The sequence below is a fragment of the Schistocerca americana genome, chromosome 7 (genome assembly GCF_021461395.2).
Source record: "Schistocerca americana isolate TAMUIC-IGC-003095 chromosome 7, iqSchAmer2.1, whole genome shotgun sequence".
NCBI lineage: Eukaryota > Metazoa > Arthropoda > Insecta > Orthoptera > Acrididae > Schistocerca > Schistocerca americana.
Window position 1 is genome coordinate 18445357 of NC_060125.1, and position 14175 is coordinate 18459531.

The following is a 14175-nucleotide window of genomic DNA, read 5'->3' on the forward strand; positions in this document are numbered from 1 at the left end:
TTCATCGTCAATGTGAAGGTCCTAGGAAGACATTGAACCTGATGAGTTTTATCGGAAACTAATACTGGTCTCACAGGGAATGCTGAAAGCACCGACTGTAAGAAGAGTCTTTATTCTTGTACTTACGCGGCAGTTTGCCTTTTGTATTTCATTTCGATGCGATTTCTGTGTATCATCGTCAATGTGAAGGGCCAAGGAATACATTGAACCTGAAGTGGTGTATCGGAAACTAATTCTCGTCTCACAGGGAATGCTCAAAGCACCGACAGTAAGAAGAGTCTCTATTCTTGTACTTAAGGCGACATTGTGCTTTTTGTATTTAATTCCGATGCGATTTCTGTGTTTTATCGTCAATGTGAAGGTCCTAGGAATACATTGAACCTGCTGAGGTGTATCGGAAACTAATACTGGTCTCACAGGGAAAGCTGAAAGCACCGACTGTAAGAAGAGTCTCTATTCTTGTAATTACGCGGCAGTTTGCCTTTTGTAGTTCATTCCGATGTGATTTCTGTGTTTCATCGTCAATGTGAATGTCCAAGGAATACATTGAACCTGGAGTGGTGTATCGGAAACTAATACTTGTCTCATAGGGAATGCTCAAAGCACCGACTGTAAGAAGAGTCTCTATTCTTGTACTTAAGGCGACATTGTGCCCTTTGTATTTAATTCCGATGCGATTTCTGTGTTTCATCATCAATGTGAAGGTCCTAGGAATACATTGAACCTGCTGAGGTGTATCGGAAACTAATACTGGTCTCACAGGGAATGCACAAAGCATCGACTGTAAGAATGGTCTCTATTCTTGTACTTAAGGCGACATTGTGCCTTTTGTATTTAATTCGGATGCGATTTCTGTGTTTCATCGTCAATGGGAAGGTCCTAGGAATACATTGAACCTGCTGAGTTGTATCGGAAACTAATACTGGTCTCACAGGGAATGCTGAAAGCACCAACTGTAAGAAGAGTCTCTATTCTTGTACTTACGCGGCAGTTTGCCTTTTGTATTTCATTTCGATGCGATTTCTGTGTATCATCGTCAATGTGAAGGGCCAAGGAATACATTGAACCTGGAGTGGTGTATCGGAAACTAATTCTGGTCTCACAGGGAATGCTCAAAGCACCGACAGTTTGAAGAGTCTCTACTCTTGTACTTAAGGCGACATTGTGCTTTTTGTATTTAATTCCGATGCGATTTCTGTGTTTCATCGTCAATGTGAAGGTCAAAGGTATACATTGAACCTGTAGTGGTGTATTGGAAACTAATACTGGTCTCACAGGGAATGCACAAAGCATCGACTGTAAGAATAGTCTCTATTCTTGTACTTAACTCGGCATTGTGCCTTTTGAATTTAATTCCAATGCGATATCTGTGTTTCATCGTCAATGTGAAGGTCCAAGGGATACATTGAACCTGCAGTGGTGTATCGGAAACTAATACTGGTCTCACAGGGAATGCTCAAAGCACCGACTGTAAGAAGAGTCTCTATTCTTGTACTTAAGGCGACATTGTGCCTTTTGTATTTAATTCCGATGCGATTTCTGTGTTTCATCGTCAATGTGAAGGTCCTAGGAATACAATGAACCTGCTGAGTTGTATCGGAAACTAATACTGGTCTCACAGGGAATGCTGAAAGCACCAACTGTAAGAAGAGTCTCTATTCTTGTACATACGCGGCAGTTTGCCTTTTGTATTTCATTTCGATGCGATTTCTGTGTATCATCGTCAATGTGAAGGGCCAAGGAATACATTGAACCTGGAGTGGTGTATCGGAAACTAATTCTGGTCTCACAGGGAATGCTCAAAGCACCGACAGTAAGAAGAGTCTCTATTCTTGTACTTAAGGCGACATTGTGCTTTTTGTATTTAATTCCGATGCGATTTCTGTGTTTCATCCTCAATGTGAAGGTCCAAGGAATACATTGAACCTGCAGTGGTGTGTCGGAAACTAATAGTGGTCTCACAGGGATTGCTCATAGCACCGACTGTAAGAAGAGTCTCTATTCTTGTACTTAAGGCGACATTGTGCCTTTTGTATTTAATTCCGATGCGATTTCTGTGTTTAATCGTCAATGTGAAGGTCCTAGGAATACAATGAACCTGCTGAGTTGTATCGGAAACTAATACTGGTCTCACAGGGAATGCTGAAAGCACCAACTGTAAGAAGAGTCTCTATTCTCGTACTTACGCGGCAGTTTGCCTTTTGTATTTCATTTCGATGCGATTTCTGTGTATCATCGTCAATGTGAAGGGCCAAGGAATACATTGAACCTGGAGTGGTGTATCGGAAACTAATTCTGGTCTCACAGGGAATGCTCAAAGCACCGACAGTAAGAAGAGTCTCTATTTTTGTACTTAAGGCGACATTGTGCTTTTTGTATTTAATTCCGATGCGATTTCTGTGTTTCATCCTCAATGTGAAGGTCCAAGGAATACATTGAACCTGCAGTGGTGTTTGGGAACTAATACTGGTCTCACAGGGAATGCTCAAAGCACCGACTGTAAGAAGAGTCTCTATTCTTGTACTTAAGGCGACATTGTGCCTTTTGTATTTAATTCCGATGCGATTTCTGTGTTTAATCGTCAATGGGAAGGTCCTAGGAATACATTGAACCTGCTGAGTTGTATCGGAAACTAATACTGGTCTCACAGGGAATGCTGAAAGCACCAACTGTAAGAAGAGTCTCTATTCTTGTACTTACGCGGCAGTTTGCCTTTTGTATTTCATTTCGATGCGATTTCTGTGTTTCATCGTCAATGTGAAGGGCCAAGGAATACATTGAACCTGGAGTGGTGTATCGGAAACTAATTCTGGTCTCACAGGGAATGCTCAAAGCACCGACAGTTTGAAGAGTCTCTATTCTTGTACTTAAGGCGACATTGTGCTTTTTGTATTTAATTCCGATGCGATTTCTGTGTTTCATCGTCAATGTGAAGGTCCAAGGAATACATTGAAACTGCAGTGGTGTATCGGAAACTAATACTGGTCTCACAGGGAATGCACAAAGCATCGACTGTAAGAATGGTCTCTATTCTTGTACTTAAGGCGGCATTGTGCCTTTTGAATTTAATTCCAATGCGATATCTGTGTTTCATCGTCAATGTAAAGGTCCAAGGGATACATTTAACCTGCAGTGGTGTATCGGAAACTAATACTGGTCTCACAGGGAATGCTCAAGGCACCGACTATAAGAAGGGTCTCTATTCTTGTACTTAAGGCGCCATTGTGCCTTTTGAATTTAATTCCGATGCGATTTCTGTGTTTCATCGTCAATGTGAAGGTCCAAGGAATACATTGTGCCTGCAGTTGTGTATCGGAAACTAATACTGGTCTCACAGGATATGCTCAAAGCACCTACTGTAAGAAGAGTCTCTACTCTTGTACTTAAGGCGGCATTGTGCCTTTTGTATTTATTTCCGATGCGATTTCTGTGTTTCATCGTCAATGTGAAGGTCCTAGGAATACATTGAATCTGCTGAGGTGTATCGGAAACTAATACTGGTCTCACAGGGAATGCTGAAAGCACCGACTGTAAGAAGAGTCTCTATTCTTGTACTTAAGACAGCATTGTGCTTTTGTATTTAATTCCGATGCGATTTCTGTGTTTCATCGTCACTGTGAAGGTCCAAGGAATACATTGAACCTGTAGTGGTGTATCGGAAACTAATACTGGTCTCACAGGGAATGCTGAAAGCACCGACTGTAAGAAGAGTCTCTGTTCTTGTACTTAAGGCGACATTGTGCCATTTGTATTTAATTCCGATGCGATTTCTGTGTTTCATCGTCAATGTGAAGGTCCTAGGAAGACATTGAACCTGATGAGTTTTATCGGAAACTAATACTGGTCTCACAGGGAATGCTGAAAGCACCGACTGTAAGAAGAGTCTTTATTCTTGTACTTACGCGGCAGTTTGCCTTTTGTATTTCATTTCGATGCGATTTCTGTGTATCATCGTCAATGTGAAGGGCCAAGGAATACATTGAACCTGAAGTGGTGTATCGGAAACTAATTCTCGTCTCACAGGGAATGCTCAAAGCACCGACAGTAAGAAGAGTCTCTATTCTTGTACTTAAGGCGACATTGTGCTTTTTGTATTTAATTCCGATGCGATTTCTGTGTTTTATCGTCAATGTGAAGGTCCTAGGAATACATTGAACCTGCTGAGGTGTATCGGAAACTAATACTGGTCTCACAGGGAAAGCTGAAAGCACCGACTGTAAGAAGAGTCTCTATTCTTGTAATTACGCGGCAGTTTGCCTTTTGTAGTTCATTCCGATGTGATTTCTGTGTTTCATCGTCAATGTGAATGTCCAAGGAATACATTGAACCTGGAGTGGTGTATCGGAAACTAATACTTGTCTCATAGGGAATGCTCAAAGCACCGACTGTAAGAAGAGTCTCTATTCTTGTACTTAAGGCGACATTGTGCCCTTTGTATTTAATTCCGATGCGATTTCTGTGTTTCATCACCAATGTGAAGGTCCTAGGAATACATTGAACCTGCTGAGGTGTATCGGAAACTAATACTGGTCTCACAGGGAATGCACAAAGCATCGACTGTAAGAATGGTCTCTATTCTTGTACTTAAGGCGACATTGTGCCTTTTGTATTTAATTCGGATGCGATTTCTGTGTTTCATCGTCAATGGGAAGGTCCTAGGAATACATTGAACCTGCTGAGTTGTATCGGAAACTAATACTGGTCTCACAGGGAATGCTGAAAGCACCAACTGTAAGAAGAGTCTCTATTCTTGTACTTACGCGGCAGTTTGCCTTTTGTATTTCATTTCGATGCGATTTCTGTGTATCATCGTCAATGTGAAGGGCCAAGGAATACATTGAACCTGGAGTGGTGTATCGGAAACTAATTCTGGTCTCACAGGGAATGCTCAAAGCACCGACAGTTTGAAGAGTCTCTACTCTTGTACTTAAGGCGACATTGTGCTTTTTGTATTTAATTCCGATGCGATTTCTGTGTTTCATCGTCAATGTGAAGGTCAAAGGTATACATTGAACCTGCAGTGGTGTATTGGAAACTAATACTGGTCTCACAGGGAATGCACAAAGCATCGACTGTAAGAATAGTCTCTATTCTTGTACTTAAGGCGGCATTGTGCCTTTTGAATTTAATTCCAATGCGATATCTGTGTTTCATCGTCAATGTGAAGGTCCAAGGGATACATTGAACCTGCAGTGGTGTATCGGAAACTAATACTGGTCTCACAGGGAATGCTCAAAGCACCGACTGTAAGAAGAGTCTCTATTCTTGTACTTAAGGCGACATTGTGCCTTTTGTATTTCATTTCGATGCGATTTCTGTGTATCATCGTCAATGTGAAGGGCCAAGGAATACATTGAACCTGAAGTGGTGTATCGGAAACTAATTCTCGTCTCACAGGGAATGCTCAAAGCACCGACAGTAAGAAGAGTCTCTATTCTTGTACTTAAGGCGACATTGTGCTTTTTGTATTTAATTCCGATGCGATTTCTGTGTTTTATCGTCAATGTGAAGGTCCTAGGAATACATTGAACCTGCTGAGGTGTATCGGAAACTAATACTGGTCTCACAGGGAAAGCTGAAAGCACCGACTGTAAGAAGAGTCTCTATTCTTGTAATTACGCGGCAGTTTGCCTTTTGTAGTTCATTCCGATGTGATTTCTGTGTTTCATCGTCAATGTGAATGTCCAAGGAATACATTGAACCTGGAGTGGTGTATCGGAAACTAATACTTGTCTCATAGGGAATGCTCAAAGCACCGACTGTAAGAAGAGTCTCTATTCTTGTACTTAAGGCGACATTGTGCCCTTTGTATTTAATTCCGATGCGATTTCTGTGTTTCATCACCAATGTGAAGGTCCTAGGAATACATTGAACCTGCTGAGGTGTATCGGAAACTAATACTGGTCTCACAGGGAATGCACAAAGCATCGACTGTAAGAATGGTCTCTATTCTTGTACTTAAGGCGACATTGTGCCTTTTGTATTTAATTCGGATGCGATTTCTGTGTTTCATCGTCAATGGGAAGGTCCTAGGAATACATTGAACCTGCTGAGTTGTATCGGAAACTAATACTGGTCTCACAGGGAATGCTGAAAGCACCAACTGTAAGAAGAGTCTCTATTCTTGTACTTACGCGGCAGTTTGCCTTTTGTATTTCATTTCGATGCGATTTCTGTGTATCATCGTCAATGTGAAGGGCCAAGGAATACATTGAACCTGGAGTGGTGTATCGGAAACTAATTCTGGTCTCACAGGGAATGCTCAAAGCACCGACAGTTTGAAGAGTCTCTACTCTTGTACTTAAGGCGACATTGTGCTTTTTGTATTTAATTCCGATGCGATTTCTGTGTTTCATCGTCAATGTGAAGGTCAAAGGTATACATTGAACCTGCAGTGGTGTATTGGAAACTAATACTGGTCTCACAGGGAATGCACAAAGCATCGACTGTAAGAATAGTCTCTATTCTTGTACTTAAGGCGGCATTGTGCCTTTTGTATTTAATTCCGATGCGATTTCTGTGTTTCATCGTCAATGTGAAGGTCCTAGGAATACAATGAACCTGCTGAGTTGTATCGGAAACTAATACTGGTCTCACAGGGAATGCTGAAAGCACCAACTGTAAGAAGAGTCTCTATTCTTGTACATACGCGGCAGTTTGCCTTTTGTATTTCATTTCGATGCGATTTCTGTGTATCATCGTCAATGTGAAGGGCCAAGGAATACATTGAACCTGGAGTGGTGTATCGGAAACTAATTCTGGTCTCACAGGGAATGCTCAAAGCACCGACAGTAAGAAGAGTCTCTATTCTTGTACTTAAGGCGACATTGTGCTTTTTGTATTTAATTCCGATGCGATTTCTGTGTTTCATCCTCAATGTGAAGGTCCAAGGAATACATTGAACCTGCAGTGGTGTGTCGGAAACTAATAGTGGTCTCACAGGGATTGCTCATAGCACCGACTGTAAGAAGAGTCTCTATTCTTGTACTTAAGGCGACATTGTGCCTTTTGTATTTAATTCCGATGCGATTTCTGTGTTTCATCGTCAATGTGAAGGTCCTAGGAATACAATGAACCTGCTGAGTTGTATCGGAAACTAATACTGGTCTCACAGGGAATGCTGAAAGCACCAACTGTAAGAAGAGTCTCTATTCTCGTACTTACGCGGCAGTTTGCCTTTTGTATTTCATTTCGATGCGATTTCTGTGTATCATCGTCAATGTGAAGGGCCAAGGAATACATTGAACCTGGAGTGGTGTATCGGAAACTAATTCTGGTCTCACAGGGAATGCTCAAAGCACCGACAGTAAGAAGAGTCTCTATTTTTGTACTTAAGGCGACATTGTGCTTTTTGTATTTAATTCCGATGCGATTTCTGTGTTTCATCCTCAATGTGAAGGTCCAAGGAATACATTGAACCTGCAGTGGTGTATCGGAAACTAATACTGGTCTCACAGGGAATGCTCAAAGCACCGACTGTAAGAAGAGTCTCTATTCTTGTACTTAAGGCGACATTGTGCCTTTTGTATTTAATTCCGATGCGATTTCTGTGTTTAATCGTCAATGGGAAGGTCCTAGGAATACATTGAACCTGCTGAGTTGTATCGGAAACTAATACTGGTCTCACAGGGAATGCTGAAAGCACCAACTGTAAGAAGAGTCTCTATTCTTGTACTTACGCGGCAGTTTGCCTTTTGTATTTCATTTCGATGCGATTTCTGTGTATCATCGTCAATGTGAAGGGCCAAGGAATACATTGAACCTGGAGTGGTGTATCGGAAACTAATTCTGGTCTCACAGGGAATGCTCAAAGCACCGACAGTTTGAAGAGTCTCTATTCTTGTACTTAAGGCGACATTGTGCTTTTTGTATTTAATTCCGATGCGATTTCTGTGTTTCATCGTCAATGTGAAGGTCCAAGGAATACATTGAAACTGCAGTGGTGTATCGGAAACTAATACTGGTCTCACAGGGAATGCACAAAGCATCGACTGTAAGAATGGTCTCTATTCTTGTACTTAAGGCGGCATTGTGCCTTTTGAATTTAATTCCAATGCGATGTCTGTGTTTCATCGTCAATGTTAAGGTCCAAGGGATACATTTAACCTGCAGTGGTGTATCGGAAACTAATACTGGTCTCACAGGGAATGCTCAAGGCACCGACTATAAGAAGGGTCTCTATTCTTGTACTTAAGGCGCCATTGTGCCTTTTGAATTTAATTCCGATGCGATTTCTGTGTTTCATCGTCAATGTGAAGGTCCAAGGAATACATTGTGCCTGCAGTTGTGTATCGGAAACTAATACTGGTCTCACAGGATATGCTCAAAGCACCTACTGTAAGAAGAGTCTCTACTCTTGTACTTAAGGCGGCATTGTGCCTTTTGTATTTATTTCCGATGCGATTTCTGTGTTTCATCGTCAATGTGAAGGTCCTAGGAATACATTGAATCTGCTGAGGTGTATCGGAAACTAATACTGGTCTCACAGGGAATGCTGAAAGCACCGACTGTAAGAAGAGTCTCTATTCTTGTACTTAAGACAGCATTGTGCTTTTGTATTTAATTCCGATGCGATTTCTGTGTTTCATCGTCACTGTGGAGGTCCAAGGAATACATTGAACCTGTAGTGGTGTATCGGAAACTAATACTGGTCTCACAGGGAATGCTGAAAGCACCGACTGTAAGAAGAGTCTCTGTTCTTGTACTTAAGGCGACATTGTGCCATTTGTATTAAATTCCGATGCGATTTCTGTGTTTCATCGTCAATGTGAAGGTCCTAGGAATACATTGAACCTGCAGAGGTGTATCGGAAGCTAATACTGGTCTCACAGGTAATGCTGAAATTACCGACTGTAAGAAGAGTCTCTATTCTTGGACTTACACGGCAGTTTGCCTTTTGTATTTCATTTCGATGAGATTTCTGTGTATCATTGTCAATGTGAAGGGCCAAGGAATACATTGAACCTGGAGTGGTGTATCGGAAACTAATACTGGTCTCACAGGGAATGCTCAAATCACCGACTGTAAGAAGAGTCTCTATTCTTGTACTTACGCGGCAGTTTGCCTTTTGTATTTCATTTCGATGAGATTTCTGTGTATCATTGTCAATGTGAAGGGCCAAGGAATACATTGAACCTGGAGTGGTGTATCGGAAACTAATTCTGGTCTCACAGGGAATGCTCAAAGCACCGACAGTTTGAAGAGTCTCTATTCTTGTACTTAAGGCGACATTGTGCTTTTTGTATTTAATTCCGATGCGATTTCTGTGTTTCTTCGTCAATGTGAAGGTGCAAGGAATACATTGAACCTGCAGTGTTGTATCGGAAACTAATACTGGTCTCACAGGGAATGCTCAAATCACCGACTGTAAGAAGAGTCTCTATTCTTGTACTTACGCGGCAGTTTGCCTTTTGTATTTCATTTCGATGAGATTTCTGTGTATCATTGTCAATGTGAAGGGCCAAGGAATACATTGAACCTGGAGTGGTGTATCGGAAACTAATTTTGGTGTCACAGGGAATGCTCAAAGCACCGACAGTAAGAAGAGTCTCTATTCTTGTACTTAAGGCGACATTGTGCTTTTTGTATTTAATTCCGATGCGATTTCTGTGTTTCATCGTCAATGTGAAGGTCCTAGGAATACATTGAACCTGCTGAGGTGTATAGGAAACTAATACTGGTCTCACAGGGAAAGCTGAAGGCACCGACTGTAAGAAGTGTCTCTATTCTTGTACTTATGCGGCAGTTTACCTTTTGTATTTCATTCCGATGCGATTTCTGTGTTTCATCGTCAATGTGAATGTCCAAGGAATACATTGAACCTGGAGTGGTGTATCGGAAGCTAATACTGGTCTCATAGGGAATGCTCAAAGCACCGACTGTAAGAAGAGTTTCTATTCTTGTACTTAAGGCGACATTGTGCCCTTTGTATTTAATTCCTAACCGATTTCTGTGTTTCATCATCAATGTGAAGGTCCTAGGAATACATTGAACTTGCTGAGGTGTTTCAGAAACTAATACTGGTCTCACAGGGAATGGTGAAAGCACCGACTCTAAGAAGAGTCTCTATTCTTGTACTTACGCGGCAGTTTGCCTTTTGTATTTCATTCCGATGCGATTTCTGTGTTTCATGGTAAATGTGAATGTCCAAGGAATACATTGAACCTGGAGTGGTGTATCGGAAGCTAATACTGGCCTCACAGTTAATGCTCAAAGCACCGACTTTAAGAAGAGTCTCTATTCTTGTACTTAAGGCGGCATTGCGCATTTTGTATTTAATTCCGATGCGATTTCTGTTTTTCATCGTCAATGTGAAGGTCCTAGGAATACATTGAACCTGCTGAGGTTTATCGGACACTAATACTGGTCTCACAGGGAATGCTGATAGCACCGACTGTAAGAAGAGTCTCTAACCTTGTACTTACGCGGCAGTTTGCCTTTTGTATTTCATTCCGATGCGATTTCTGTGTTTCATCGTCAATGTGAAGGTCCAAGGAATACATTGAACCTGCTGAGGTGTATCGGAAACTAATACTGGTCTCACAGGGAATGCTGAAAGCACCGACTGTAGGAAGAGTCTCTATTCTTGTACTTAAGACGGCATTGTGCCTTTTGTATTTAATTCCGATGCGATTTCTGTGTTTCATTGTCAATGTGAAGGTCCAACGAATACATTGAACCTCCAGTGGTGTATCGGAAACTAATACTGGTCTCACAGGGAATGCTCATAGCACCGACTGTAAGAAGAGTCTCTATTATTGTACTTAAGACGGCTTTGAGCCTTTTGTATTTAATTCCAATGCGATTTCTGTGTTTCATCGTCAATGTGAAGGTGCAAGGAATACATTGAACCTGCAGTGGTATATCGGAAACTAATACTGGTCTCACAGGGAGTGCTCAAAGCACCGACTGTATGAAAAGTCTCTATTCTTGTACTTAAGGCAGCATGGCATCATTTGTATTTAATTCCGATGCGATTTCTGTGTTTCATCGTCAATGTGAAGGTTAAAGGAATACATTGAACCTGCAGTGGTGTATCGGAAACTAATACTGGTCTCACAGGGAATGCTCAAAGCACCGACTGTAAGAAGAGTCTCTATTCTTGTACTTATGACGGCATTGTGCCTTTTGTAATTAATTCCGATGCGATTTCTATGTTTCATCGTCAATGTGAAGGTCCAAGGAATACATTGAACCTGCAGTGGTATATCAGAAACTAATACTGGTCTCAAAGGGAATGCTCAAAGCACCGACTGTAAGATGAGTCTCTTTTCTTGTACTTAAGGCGGCATTGCGCCTTTTGTATTTATTTCCGATGCGATTTATGTGTTTCATCGTCAATGTGAAGGTGCAAGGAATACATTGAACCTGCAGTGGTGTATCGGAAACTAATCCTGGTCTCACAGGGAATGCTCAAAGCACCGACTGTAAGAAGAGTCTCTATTCTTGTAATTAAGGCGGCATTGCACCTTTTGTATTTAATTCCGATGCGATTTCTGGGTTTCATCGTCAGTGTGAAGGTCCAAGGAATACATTGAACCTGCAGTGGTGTATCGGAAACTAATACTGGTCTCACAGGGAATGCTCAAAGCACCGACTGTAAGAAGAGTCTCTATTCTTGTACTTAATGCTGCATTGTGCCTTTTGTATATAATTCCGATTCGATTTCTGTGTTTCATCGTCAATGTGAAGGTCCAAGGAATACATTGAACCTGCAGTGGTGTATCAGAAGCTAATACTGGTCTCACAGGGAATGCCCAAAGCACCGACTGTAAGAAGAGTCTCTGTTCTTGTACTTAAGGCGGCATTGCGCCTTTTGTATTTAATTCCGATGCGATTTCTGTGTTTCAACGTCAATGTGAAGGTCCAAGGAGTACATTGAACCTGCAGTGGTGTATCGGAAACTAATACTGGTCTCACAGGGAATGCTCAAAGCACCGACTGTAAGATGAGTCTCTATTCATGTACTTAATGCTGCATTGTGCCTTTTGTATATAATTCCGATGCGATATCTGTGCTTCAATGACAACGTGAAGGTCCAAGGAACACATTGAACCTGCAGTGGTGTATCGGAAACTAATACTGGTCTCACAGAGAATGCTGAAAGCACCGACTGTAATAAGAGTCTCTATTCATGTACTTAAGACGGCGTTGTGCCTTTTCTATTTCATTCCGATGCGATTTCTGTGTATCATCGTCAATGTGAATGTGCAAGGAATACATTGAAACTGGAATGGTGTATCGGAAACTAATCCTGGTCTCACAGGGAATCCTCAAAGCACCGACTGTAAGAAGAGTCTCTATTCTTGTACTTAAGGCGGCATTGCGTCATTTGTATTTAATTCCGATGCGATATCTGTGTTTCATTGTCAATGTGAAGGTCCAAGGAATACATTGAACCTGCAGTTGTGTATGGGAAACTAATACTGGTCTCACAGGGAATGCTCAAAGCACCGAGGGTAAGAAGTGTCTCTATTCTTGTACTTAAGGCGACATTGTGCCTTTTGTATTTAATTCCGATGCCGTTTCTGTATTTCTTCGTCAATGTGAAGGGCCCAGGAATACATTGAACCTGCTGAGGTGTATCGGAAACTATTACTGGTCTCACAGGGAATGCTGAAAGCACCGACTGCGAGAAGAGTCTCTATTCTTGTACTTACGCGACAGTTTGCCTTTTGTATTTCATTCCGATGCGATTTCTGTGTTTCATCGTTAATGTGAAGGTCCAAGGAATACATTGAACCTGGAGTGGTGTATCGGAAACTAATTCTGGTCTCACAGGGAATGCTCAAAGCACCGACTGTAAGAAGAGTCGCTATTCTTGTACTGAAGGCGGCATTGCGCATTTTGTATTTAATTCCGATGCGAATTCTGTGATTCATCGTCAATGTGAAGGTCCTAGGAATACATTGAACCTGCTGAGGTGTATCGGCAACTAATACTGGTCTCACAGGGAATGCTGAAAGTACCGACTGTAAGAAGAGTCTCTAATCTTGTACTTACGCGGCAATTTGCCTTTTTTTATTTCATTCCGATGCGATTTCTGTGTTTCATCGTCAATGTGAAGGTCAAAGGAATACATTGAACCTGCTGAGGTGTATCGGAAACTAACACTGGTCTCACAGGGAATGCTGAAAGCACCGACTGTAGGAAGAGTCTCTATTCTTGTACTTAAGACGGCATTGTGCCTTTTGTATTTAATTCCGATGCGATTTCTGTGTTTCATTGTCAATGTGAAGGTCCAAGGAATACATTGAACCTGCAGTGGTGTATCGGAAACTAATACTGTTTTCACAGGGAATGCTCAAAGCACCGACTGTAAGAAGAGTCTCTATTCTTGTACTTAAGGCGGCATTGGGCCTTTTGTATTGAATTCCGATGCGATTTCTGTGTTTCATGGTCAATGTGAAGGTGCAAAGAATACATTGAACCTGCAGTGGTGTATCGGAAACTAATACTGGTCTCACAGGGAATGCTCATAGCATCGACTGTAAGACGAGTCTCTATTACTGTACTTAAGACGGCATTGAGCCTTTTGTATTTAATTCCGATGCGATTTCTGTGTTTCATCGTCAATGTGAAGGTGCAAGGAATACATTGAACCTGCAGTGGTATATCGGAAACTAATACTGGTCTCACAGGGAATGCTCAAAACACCGACTGTAAGAAAAGTCCCTTTTCTTGTACTTAAGGCGGCATGGCACCTTTTGTATTTAATTCCGATGCGATTTCTGTGTTTCATCGACAATGTGAAGGTCCAAGGAATACATTGAACCTGCAGTGGTGTATCGGAAACTAATACTGGTCTCACAGGGAAAGCTCAAAGCACCGACTGTAAGAAGAATCTCTATTCTTGTACTTAAGGCGGCATTGCGCATTTTGTATTTCATTCCGATGCGATCTCTGTGTTTCATCGTCAATGTGAAGGTCCTAGGATTACATTGAACCTGCTGTGGTGTATCGGAAACTAATACTGGTCTCACAGAGAATGCTGAAAGCACCGACTGTAAGAAGAGTCTCTATTCTTGTACTTAAGACGGCGTTGTGCCTTTGTATTTCATTCCGATGCGATTTCTGTGTTTCATCGTCAATGTGAAGGTCCTAGGAATACATTGACCCTGCTGAGGTGTATTGGAAACTAATACTGGTCTCACAGGAATGCTGAAAGCACCGACT